Here is a 13,728-nt window from a genome sequence, read left to right as displayed (position 1 = left end):
TCTGAGGATGCCCCCACTCTCAGGGTCCCCCTCCCGTGGTGCTGAAGGGCTTAAAACCCCTTCAGCAGCTTACCTTATTCCAGCGCCGGGCTCCATCGGTGCTGGTGACCTCTCCTCCCCCGTACGACGTCAGCGGAGCCAAATGCGCATGCGCGGCAAGTGCCGCGCGCGCATTCAAAGTGTCCATAGTTAAGTATTTCTCAATGCTTTCCTATGGACGCTCCTGCGCCTCTAGTGGCTGTCCGGAAGACAGCCACTAAAGGCTGCCTTAACCCCAAATGTAAACATAGCAGATTCTCTGAAACTGCTATGTTTGCATCTAAAGGGTTAAAACCTGAAGGACCTAGCACCCAGACCACTTCATTGAGCTGAAGTGGTCTGGGTGACTATAGTGTCCCTTTAAATGTTTTCAATTATATCATATGACCTCTGCAATTATAGCAGGAAGAGCTGGCCTTTAAATTACAAATGGCATCAACAGGAGGTAATACAGTGTCTGGCATAGGTATCCACCCCTTGGCATTTTTTGCATTTTCTTAATGTTACAAACGTGAATTCAAATGGGTTTTATTTGGATTTGATTTATACAATACACCCAGCACTTGCAGGTGAAATAAAATGTTCCGTGACAAAAAACAAACAGACCTTTCATGGCTGCATAATTATTTTTCTGCCTGAGACAACACTCTGACTGCATTTAAATTTGTTATGTTTCTATCGTAATATGGATCCTTTACATTTTGATCACTCTTTCTGGAAAAAAAAAATGCTCAACCTATTCTAACTATGGACATGCTGTTTGAATGTTGACAAGACCAAAAATAACTGAATGCTCAGTTAGATGTTCTCCAATAGGGTGGAAGTTCACGGGGACTGGCTTTTTGGGACATTCCAACCAGTTCCACTTACTTTACTGATGTATTACGAGATACAAATATTTAGGGTTGCTATTTCAACATTTTTGGGATGCTTACAAAGCCTGGATTCTTCTGATATGTGGTTTATTTAGGATCCTGCTTATGAATAACTGATGTATATATTAGAGCTCAAGGAATCCATCCTGTGGGTAGTTAATTGATTTCACACCAGAAACACATTTATGTTTCCACCTACTGTTGGGCAGGGCTTCAAAGTGGTTCCCGTCAGGATGTTTACACAATACAAACCCTGCCCAGCATAATGCATGAGCCCTGAAGCAGGAAAAAAAAAACAAAACATCTGACAAACCTACTGATTAGATAAATAAATGAATAGGGTTGGATATAGCTCTAGGGTACAGACCTTGATTAATAAGATACCGGTATATAACCGTAGACAATTCAGTTTGTTAAAACAACTTTGTGTGATTTTATAATTCAGCGGTTTTGGTCTAAAATATGCTGTTACTGGTTTAGTGAATCATCCTGCAAGTATACCAGTAATTTTCTTTCCCTGAGTGGTAAGTTTTTCTGCTAAGTAGCAATCCTTAGTGATGTCTTCCCAGGCCCCTAGTATACACTCAGATGGATAGTTATAGCCAAGTGTTTACAACAGCGGGAGTTTAAAGATTAATCAATAATGCATGGTATATACGGTAAACAGTTAAAGGACCACTATAGGCACCCAGACCACTTCAGCTCAACGAAGTGGTCTGGGTGCCAGGTCCTCCAGGTTTTAACCCTGCAGCTGAAAACATAGCAGTTTCAGATAAACTGCTATGTTTACATTGCAGGGTTAATCCAGCCTCTAGTGGCTGTCTCCCTGACTCTGGCCGCGGATGCGCATTCGGCTGACGTCGGCAGGGGTGGAGAGGTCACTAGCGCTGGATTAAGGTAAGTGGCTGAATGGGGTTCAGCCTGGCGGGAGGGGGGCCATGAGGGAGGGGTGGACCTAATAACCCTATAGTGCCAGGAAAACGGTTTTGTTTTCCTGGCACTATAGTGCTCCTTTAAATATTGTAATGGACACATTCAGTACATAGCTAAATGCAAATTAACAAAATTAAATACTGTGATATGGTGTGTGTGTGTCTCTCTCTCTCTCTCTCTATATATATATATATATATATATATATATATAAGAGAGAGAGAGAGAGAGAGCGCGCTACATACAGTATATCATGCTAATATATACAATATGTAGACAGTGTATACAGCAGAGTTGGAAAGTAAAATCACTGTCACAATCTGCTTTACTTATATTGATCCACGCGGTGGGGGGAATGTTTGACAAACTACAAAACAATTCTCAAACAAAAACACAATTTCTACTACTAATAAAAGTAAAAAAAAAAAAAAAACATATGTTGTACGTTCTGAGAACTAAAACAATCGCAATATTTGGTCAAAGTGTAGTTGATCTTGTTCAAGTCACCAATGCCTGAGTGTCCAAAGCACATGCACACTTGGTTTTCTAAAAGGGATTTGTAACGGACCCTCCGTCAATCGATGCTCCTAGTGCTTACCAAGAACCATCAGCACTGCACCAGACACCATAAGCACTTCAGACCCCATGAATCGCCGCAGCTTGGTTGGGGTCTCATCGTCTCCTACCCACTCTGGACCTACGACAAGGCTCCGGGTTCCCAGTGGGTGAATCTCTTTCCCCAGAGAGTGAAGCAGGAACAGGAACAAGCTCTTACAAGAGCTTAGTGATTATTCAAGGGAGTATGAAGAGCATAGCAATCCCTTGTAGCAGATTCACACTATAAGAGACAGGACTCTAGATTGAGGGTGAAGTAGAACTGAAGGTTTAATAGTACAGCTGCTCTTTTATACAGTTTTTCCTCACAAGGTTTCCGCCCAGATGGACCTTGTGGGGCACAGGACATGAAATTCACAATCCAATAAAAAACACTACACTTGAACACTCCCACTTACTGTACACAAACCCTCCCCTCTGCCTGTGATACAATCAACAAAGACAATGGACTAACTCAATTAACATTAGCATAAAAAACATACATTTTTACAAACCCCAAAAAGTACCCCAAAATACAACATATCGCCACAAAACTAACATCCCCTGATAGCCCCGATCCGGGTGAACAACATATCCAAAAATCAGGACGACAGGCCATTGAATTATTAGAAAAATAATGCACACCCAAGGTCATAATGCGGTCAAGATGCGAAGCAGAGTGGCCGTTACACCTCAGGTGTGCAATATTTTTTTCTAATAATTCAACGGCCTGGAGTCCATTATTTCGCTTATACTACAGTTACCACACCTCGAAATATTGTTCAGATGATGTATTTCAAGATGTTTGTCAAGATTTTGTCATTAAAACGCTCTTGTATGTAGGAGTAATTTCTTACGCAACTGTAATGCGGTCAAGACCTGACTGGAACTACTTTAGCCATGCGTCTACCTGAAAATAATGCACACCTTAGAACATTCGTCAACCAATCAGATTGAAAGGGACACTATAGTCACCCAGACCACTTCAGCACAATGAAGTGATCTTGGTGCCAGGTCCCTCAGGTTTTAACCCTACAGATGCAAACATAAAAGTTTCAGAGAAACTGTTATGTTTACATTTGGGGTTAATCCAGCCTCTAGTGGCTGTTTTCCTGACAACCACTAGAGGCGCATCTGCGATGCTGGAGGCATGTTATGCCTCCATCGCGCAGAGCGCCCATAGGAAAGCATTGAGAAATGCTTTCCTATGGACACTTTGAATGTGCGTGCGGCACTTGCCGCGCATGCGCATTCGGCTCCGCAGACGTCGGAGCTGACGTGGGCGGGGGTGGAGAAGTCACCCACTGTTATAAGGTAAGCTGCTGAAGCGGTTTTAACTCCTTCAGCGCCACGGGAGGGGGACCCTGAGGGTGTATAGTGTCAGGAAAACCGCTTTGTTTTCTTGACACTATAGTGATCCTTGAAGCATTCAATAGCCCTGTAGTATAAGGTATATAATAATATTTGCATACAGTATATATAGTAATAGATATGGTATATAATATTTGCATACAGTATATATATATATAGTTATTGCTAGATAATTGTCTATATATGGTGTATACATATACATATCCTGTCCAACAGGCAGTCAGTACATGTATACAGTTTAACCCTTGGCTCGGTGATACTGAGCAGTACTGTGTGCACGGTGCGGCCAGCTGATGGCTGCTGTAGGCGGGAACTAAGTGGTTGTCTGACCCTAGTGGGCGTGGTCAGCAGTGACGTGTGAGAGTGTATAAGTGGGCGGGGCTGTGTACCCAGGTGCAGTTTGAACCACACCGGTACCCGTAAGGTGATGTCATCGGGTTACGTTACCGCTGCTGAGTGAGAGTCGAGAGCGGCCCGAGGGAAACGGAGCCTGGTAGGCATAACACGTGACCAGTCGTAGTGCATGGCGGGAGCTGGCAGGGGGCGGCTCGGGGCTCTACATTCCTTTATATAGGCTGTGTACAGCACCGGGTACATCCCTGGGCGATACTGACACCGCGCTGGCCATTATTATCGGGTAATAGTGCATACAGCGGGGAGTTATTAGTATTATTAGCGCTATACTGTATATACACGGCGCTGGCCATTATTATCGGGTAATAGTACATACAGCGGGGAGTTATTAGTATTATTAGCGCTATACTGTATATACACGGCGCTGGCCATTATTATCGGGTAATAGTACATACAGCGGGGAGTTATTAGTATTAATAGCTCTATACTGTATATACACAGCGCTGGCCATTATCGGGTAATAGTACATACAGCGGGGAGTTATTAGTATTAATAGCTCTATACTGTATATACACAGCGCTGGCCATTATCGGGTAATAGTACATACAGCGGGGAGTTATTAGTATTAATAGCTCTATACTGTATATACACAGCGCTGGCCATTATTATCGGGTAATAGTACATACAGCGGGGAGTTATTAGTATTAATAGCTCTATACTGTATATACACCGCGCTGTCCATTATTATCGGGTAATAGTACATACAGCCGGGAGTTATTAGTATTAATAGCTCTATACTGTATATACACCGCGCTGTCCATTATTATCGGGTAATAGTACATACAGCCGGGAGTTATTAGTATTAATAGCTCTATACTGTATATACACCGCGCTGTCCATTATTATCGGGTAATAGTACATACAGCCGGGAGTTATTAGTATTAATAGCTCTATACTGTATATACACCGCGCTGGCCATTATCGGGTAATAGTACATACAGCCGGGAGTTATTAGTATTAATAGCGCTATACTGTATATACACAGCGCTGGCCATTATTATCGGGTAATAGTACATACAGCGGGGAGTTATTAGTATTAATAGCGCTATACTGTATATACACCGCGCTGTCCATTATTATCGGGTAATAGTACATACAGCCGGGAGTTATTAGTATTAATATCTCTATACTGTATATACACCGCGCTGGCCATTATTATCGGGTAATAGTACATACAGCCGGGAGTTATTAGTATTAATAGCGCTATACTGTATATACACAGCGCTGGCCATTATTATCGGGTAATAGTACATACAGCCGGGAGTTAGTATTAATAGCGCTATACTGTATATACACGGTGCTGTCCATTATTATCGGGTAATAGTACATACAGCCGGGAGTTATTAGTATTAATAGCTCTATACTGTATATACACAGCGCTGGCCATTATCGGGTAATAGTACATACAGCGGGGAGTTATTAGTATTAATAGCTCTATACTGTATATACACAGCGCTGGCCATTATTATCGGGTAATAGTACATACAGCGGGGAGTTATTAGTATTAATAGCTCTATACTGTATATACACCGCGCTGTCCATTATTATCGGGTAATAGTACATACAGCCGGGAGTTATTAGTATTAATAGCTCTATACTGTATATACACCGCGCTGTCCATTATTATCGGGTAATAGTACATACAGCCGGGAGTTATTAGTATTAATAGCTCTATACTGTATATACACCGCGCTGTCCATTATTATCGGGTAATAGTACATACAGCCGGGAGTTATTAGTATTAATAGCTCTATACTGTATATACACCGCGCTGGCCATTATCGGGTAATAGTACATACAGCCGGGAGTTATTAGTATTAATAGCGCTATACTGTATATACACAGCGCTGGCCATTATTATCGGGTAATAGTACATACAGCGGGGAGTTATTAGTATTAATAGCGCTATACTGTATATACACCGCGCTGTCCATTATTATCGGGTAATAGTACATACAGCCGGGAGTTATTAGTATTAATATCTCTATACTGTATATACACCGCGCTGGCCATTATTATCGGGTAATAGTACATACAGCCGGGAGTTATTAGTATTAATAGCGCTATACTGTATATACACAGCGCTGGCCATTATTATCGGGTAATAGTACATACAGCCGGGAGTTAGTATTAATAGCGCTATACTGTATATACACGGTGCTGTCCATTATTATCGGGTAATAGTACATACAGCCGGGAGTTATTAGTATTAATAGCGCTATACTGTATATACACAGCGCTGGCCATTATTATCGGGTAATAGTACATACAGCCGGGAGTTATTAGTATTAATAGCGCTATACTGTATATACACGGTGCTGGCCATTATTATCGGGTAATAGTACATACAGCGGGGAGTTATTAGTATTAATAGCGCTATACTGTATATACACCGCGCTGTCCATTATTATCGGGTAATAGTACATACAGCCGGGAGTTATTAGTATTAATAGCTCTATACTGTATATACACCGCGCTGGCCATTATTATCGGGTAATAGTACATACAGCGGGGACTTATTAGTATTAATAGCGCTATACTGTATATACACGGTGCTGGCCATTATTATCGGGTAATAGTACATACAGCGGGGAATTATTAGTGCTATACTGTATATACACGGCGCTGGCCATTATTATCGGGTAATAGTACATACAGCGGGGAGTTATTAGTATTAATAGCTCTATACTGTATATACACCGCGCTGTCCATTATTATCGGGTAATAGTACATACAGCCGGGAGTTATTAGTATTAATAGCGCTATACTGTATATACACCGCGCTGTCCATTATTATCGGGTAATAGTACATACAGCCGGGAGTTATTAGTATTAATAGCGCTATACTGTATATACACAGCGCTGGCCATTATTATCGGGTAATAGTACATACAGCGGGGAGTTATTAGTATTAATAGCTCTATACTGTATATACACCGCGCTGTCCATTATTATCGGGTAATAGTACATACAGCCGGGAGTTATTAGTATTAATAGCGCTATACTGTATATACACCGCGCTGTCCATTATTATCGGGTAATAGTACATACAGCCGGGAGTTATTAGTATTAATAGCGCTATACTGTATATACACAGCGCTGGCCATTATTATCGGGTAATAGTACATACAGCCGGGAGTTATTAGTATTAATAGCGCTATACTGTATATACACAGCGCTGGCCATTATTATCGGGTAATAGTACATCTGGCCATTATTATCGGGTAATAGTACATACAGCGGGGAGTTATTAGTATTAATAGCTCTATACTGTATATACACCGCGCTGTCCATTATTATCGGGTAATAGTACATACAGCCGGGAGTTATTAGTATTAATAGCGCTATACTGTATATACACCGCGCTGTCCATTATTATCGGGTAATAGTACATACAGCCGGGAGTTATTAGTATTAATAGCGCTATACTGTATATACACAGCGCTGGCCATTATTATCGGGTAATAGTACATACAGCCGGGAGTTATTAGTATTAATAGCGCTATACTGTATATACACAGCGCTGGCCATTATTATCGGGTAATAGTACATCTGGCCATTATTATCGGGTAATAGTACATACAGCGGGGAGTTATTAGTATTAATAGCTCTATACTGTATATACACCGCGCTGTCCATTATTATCGGGTAATAGTACATACAGCCGGGAGTTATTAGTATTAATAGCGCTATACTGTATATACACCGCGCTGTCCATTATTATCGGGTAATAGTACATACAGCCGGGAGTTATTAGTATTAATAGCGCTATACTGTATATACACAGCGCTGGCCATTATTATCGGGTAATAGTACATACAGCGGGGAGTTATTAGTATTAATAGCGCTATACTGTATATACACCTCACTCGGCCATTATCGGGTAATAGTACATACAGCGGGGAGTTATTAGTATTAATAGCGCTATACTGTATATACACGGTGCTGGCCAATATTATCGGGTAATAGTACATACAGCCGGGAGTTATTAGTATTAATAGCGCTATACTGTATATACACCGCGCTGGCCATTATTATCGGGTAATAGTACATACAGCCGGGACTTATTAGTATTATTAGCGCCATACTGTATATACACGGCGCTGGCCATTATTATCGGGTAATAGTACATACAGCAAGGAGTTATTAGTATTAATAGCTCTATACTGTATATACACAGCGCTGTCCATTATTATCGGGTAATAGTACATACAGCGGGGAGTTATTAGTATTAATAGCGCTATACTGTATATACACCGCGCTGTCCATTATTATCGGGTAATAGTACATACAGCCGGGAGTTATTAGTATTATTAGCGCTATACTGTATATACACGGCGCTGGCCATTATTATCGGGTAATAGTACATACAGCAGGGACTTATTAGTATTAATAGCTCTATACTGTATATACACCGCGCTGGCCATTATTATCGGGTAATAGTACATACAGCGGGGAGTTATTAGTATTAATAGCGCTATACTGTATATACACAGCGCTGGCCATTATTATCAGATAATAGTACATACAGCGGGGAGTTATTAGTATTAATAGCTCTATACTGTATATACACGGCGCTGGCCATTATTATCAGATAATAGTACATACAGCGGGGAGTTATTAGTATTAATAGCTCTATACTGTATATACACGGCGCTGGCCATTATTATCGGGTAATAGTACATACAGCTGGGAGTTATTAGTATTAATAGCTCTATACTGTATATACACGGCGCTGGCCATTATTATCGGGTAATAGTACATACAGCGGGGAGTTATTAGTATTATTAGCGCTATACTGTATATACACGGCGCTGGCCATTATTATCGGGTAATAGTACATACAGCGGGGAGTTATTAGTATTAATAGCTCTATACTGTATATACACCGCGCTGTCCATTATTATCGGGTAATAGTACATACAGCAGGGAGTTATTAGTATTAATAGCGCTATACTGTATATACACCACGCTGTCCATTATCGGGTAATAGTACATACAGCGGGGAGTTATTAGTATTAATAGCTCTATACTGTATATACACGGCGCTGGCCATTATTATCGGGTAATAGTGCATACAGCGGGGAGTTATTAGTATTAATAGCTCTATACTGTATATACACCGCGCTGTCCATTATTATCGGGTAATAGTACATACAGCCGGGAGTTATTAGTATTAATAGCGCTATACTGTATATACACCGCGCTGGCCATTATTATCGGGTAATAGTACATACAGCGGGGAGTTATTAGTATTAATAGCGCTATACTGTATATACACCGCGCTGGCCATTATCGGGTAATAGTACATACAGCGGGGAGTTATTAGTATTAATAGCTCTATACTGTATATACACCGCGCTGGCCATTATTATCAGGTAATAGTACATACAGCCGGGAGTTATTAGTATTAATAGCGCTATACTGTATATACACCACGCTGGCCATTATTATCGGGTAATAGTACATACAGCGGGGAGCTATTAGTATTAATAGTGCTATACTGTATATACACCGCGCTGGCCATTATGGTGGCTGGATATTCTGTTCACAAAACTTACACTTTTTATAAAATATATTTAGTATTTTTTGTTTGTTGCTTCTTTATGCCCTAATTGGCATTTTTGATTATTCACCATTTTTCCCGCAGCACTAAGGATTTATCAAACCTTCTGTCACTTTCTCTGACATACACATGTTCTGTTTAGCTTCTGTCTTTTTCTGCCACTTTAAATGTGGGGGGGGGGTCTTCTGAAATGGAAATTGCATAAAAACCGGCAGAGATTTTTTTTTCTTAAAGATCTTTGAGAACATTTTATAACACATCATAAATATGATCAAAACAATTCTAGAATGAAACCTTTACTTTTCAGAACTCATTGATAAATGCCCCCAATGTGTTTGTGGCACACACATGGAAATGGCTTGAGGTCAGTGGTTGAAAATCACTAATCGAGAGTGACTTTTGCAACATTATTTACTAATAAATATACAGTCTACTTTTGATTCATAATTCATCTTTTTGTTAAATAACAAGAAATAAATAGTTGGAACTGCAGAATGGATATGTTGAAATCTGTTATCTTCGTGTTCCATAGAACAGTAGTTATTCAATGCCCTGTGTTATTCAATGAAGACACTTCTTGCAATCTTTAAACATTATTTTGCAAGCAAAAAGACAAGTCAATACAAGAAAATGTGCCCACAATTTGACAATTACATAGAAATAGGGAGTAAACCAACATACTCAGAGCTCAGTGTTTACAAATGTGCAATGGTTTGCCTGGTTTCATCTCAAATATGTAGAAACATTAGAGGTGAAAATAGCCAAAATGGAAACATTCTCCGTCCGCAGTGTTCTCAGTTTTGCTTCTTTGGTTTTCTATTTGAAACAGACTTTTAATTCTCATTTAAGTAAATAATCTTATAAGTGAAAATTAAAGAAAAATCCCAACATTAGAAAGGAATACATTTGTTCTAATGTATAATACACCCTGCCCATCCCTAAAATAAACCTTTTGCTTATAGGGTTTTTTTCACTTCTGTAGAAAACATTGAAAATTGCCTACAGCTTAGTTTACCTTTTTTGTTTGACATTTCTATTAAAAGATTTAGCAAATTACATCATAATCCAGTTCAGTCAAGGCAAACATCGTTTCACGACCCTTCTTTTATATATTCTTTCTCAATGCAGACTGCCAAGTGCAAAGGAAAATATATGTTGCAATGATGGTTAGGCTTAAAGGGACACTCCAGGCACCAAAATAATTTCATCTAAATTGTTATTAATATTATTTGTAAAGTGCCAACAAATTCCACAGCATTGTACAATGGGTGGACTCAGAGACACATATTTGAAGTTGTTATAGTAGGAAGAGGCCCCTGGAGGCACTCTTACCTCAAGGAGTTAAGACGATACTGAACTGGCTTGGAAAGAAATGTACCTTTAGTGAATGAGGAGTTACTGATTGGCTGAGAGTGTCAGCTGACCACTTTCAGCCAATCATCGACGCCCCTGCCCGGCGGCATCCAGTTTCAGAATTTTCACATACAGAAAGTGCCGCCGGGCAAGATGTTTTTCCTCCCATTATATGGGACTCGTATTGTGCCAGCTGTCACCTTATAGGAACACTATAGTGTCAGGAATACAAATGTGCATTCCTGACACACAATTTTATTTATAAAATATTTTACCAAGAAGGATACATTGAGTTTTTTCTCGTTTTTTTTAAACTATAGCTCTAAGATTGCCGTTTACACACCCGACAGCTGAGGGAAAGGTGATTTTACTTACATTTTTGCAGCGCAGGTCCAGTCCCGGCTGGCCCCATTCATGCTTTACCCCCTTGGCTAACTTTATGATCTCAGCCAATTCAATGCTTTCCTGTAGGGAGGCTATGGCGCATGCGTTGCAAAACACAGCTCGGCGACAATCAGCATCTGCTCATAGAGATGCATTGATTCAATGCCTCTGTATGGGGAAAGTTCGTCTCCAAGCAGAGTGTTGTGCAGCACTGACCCAGAAAGCACCTCTAGTGGCCGTTTGAGTGACTGCCACCGGAGGTGTCCCTTGGCTGTTTACATTAAAATGCTTGCAGGGACATACTATGTACACAAGAACAACCATATTAAGATTTAGTTGTTCTGGTGACTATAGTGTCCCTTTAATTAACCCTCTACTTGTCAAGGTTTATTCCTCTAGCACTGCCAGCAGGGAAATAATCTGGATCCAGTGGGGTCATTTCCAGAGAAGTGTTACTTCCCGTTTAAAGAACACGCTAGAGATAGAAATGCAAACATATATTTCTAACATTGAGGTGTGTGTTGGCCTACCTATTTAGAATAATGGGCCCTCCCAAGATGTTTCTTCCCTCTTATCTTCATCATGATGGATAAGCCTAATGCATTTCTATGGGGAGTGACCAGTGTCTTCATGCATAGACTAAAGGCACCGAGCATTGGTTCTGCAACAGGAAGCATTTCTATTGGCTGTCTGTAGGAATCAATGTTAAAACTGCCTTTCTCAGAGCATACAGTGGTTACGTTTGAGGCTGTAGGGACAATCTCTGTGCACTAAAAACACTATTGTACAGAATAAAGTGACTAAGGCAAATAAATAAATATGTTGACCGTAAAAGATATATAATACAGGTTCTTTCTTAAAAGTGTATTTTTGCCTATATTAAATAAAACAAATACACATAGTGTGACTTGTATTTAAACAAATATTATGAATAAGAGTAGTCGGCAAACTCACAATTTTTAGAGCCTATTATAAGTTGGCTCTGGACTTATGGTTCATTCATTTCATCTCACTTCAGGAGATTTGTAGGTAGAAATTCAGCAGTCACACCCACAGGAACTCGGGAACTCGATGGTTTAATGTAACAAAGATTCCAGGGTCCAAGGTGGAAATTAAAAGTAAATATTTATTTGACTTTAGTAAAAGTATAAAGAATAATTTTAAAGTGCTTTTATTATTCTTTATACTTTTACTAAAGTCAAATAAATATTTACTTTTAATTTCCACCTTGGACCCTGGAATCTTTGTTACATTAAACCATCGAGTTCCTGAGTTCCTGTGGGTGTGACTGCTGAATTTCTATTGAAATCTGCACTTTTTTGTAATGTTAATTTACTATTTATTAATTACTGGTATTTATAAAGCGCCAACAAATTCTGCATGCTGTACAATTAGTGGAGAACGTACAATATACACAGACAAATACAAGAGGTAGAGAGTCCTGTCTGTAAGCTGATAACTAGCCATTGAAGCTATTTTATACTAAGTGCTTAGCTAGATAGCCCGTGAGCTTACAATCTAAAGGATACAGTGGGGATTTGAGACCAGAGGTAGCAGGGGTAATTTGGAGGTGATGGCTAAAAGAGTTAACCGAGAGAAGCATCATAAAATGAGTAAAAGAGGACAACTCTTAACACATAATGCTTTTCAGGAAGCTAAAGTGCTTTAATAATCTGGCGCTTCCCTTTAATTAAAGAACACTTAGTGACTGACCCGACTAATACATGACATCTTTACGATTTTCATGGCTTGGAGCTATAAATGCTATGTATAATTATTTACATGCTCATTGGTCATTAAAGGGTTACAATATAAAAGATTAACTGGTTATCTTATTACATATCTGTAGGTTTCTGTTGAGAAATCCACATTTCCGAATAGTACATAATGCCTTTAAAGGCTGTCTAACAAAACAAAATTAACACTTCCCACAGTTTGCACCTCCCATTAATTCTGTATTGTCTCAACTCTGTGGGAAAACAAACCTACCTTCCTGCATACAGTGAAAATCATGTGATGTTTCCACCCAATTACAGCACACTCTACAGTGCCTCATATCCTTTATTCTAATTCGGTGTAGTAGTAGCTGGTGATCGATATCGTCGTCTTGTTTCTTGCTGCATGGAACCATTTAGAACACAACTCTGGAACATTAGGTTTTCTCTTCTTTATTATGTCTAATCCTGTCCTGAATGGGTTAA

General features: G+C 39.8%; 1 protein-coding gene across 1 annotated transcript in view; it reads left to right on the top strand.

Annotated features, from left to right (window-relative positions):
- The first annotated feature begins 4,190 nt into the window (after nucleotides 1-4,190).
- LIMK2 (LIM domain kinase 2) overlaps nucleotides 4,191-13,728 on the top strand; it is a 38,824-nt gene continuing 29,286 nt past the window's right edge. The window contains exon 1 of the mRNA XM_063454573.1: nucleotides 4,191-4,303. The gene's annotated coding sequence lies outside the window, so the exon portion shown is untranslated. The remainder of the gene's footprint in view (nucleotides 4,304-13,728) is intronic.

Source organism: Pelobates fuscus, chromosome 5, assembly GCF_036172605.1.
Source record: "Pelobates fuscus isolate aPelFus1 chromosome 5, aPelFus1.pri, whole genome shotgun sequence".
NCBI lineage: Eukaryota > Metazoa > Chordata > Amphibia > Anura > Pelobatidae > Pelobates > Pelobates fuscus.
The sequence above is the reverse complement of the archived record's forward strand: the minus strand, read 5'-3'. Positions and strand labels throughout refer to the sequence as shown.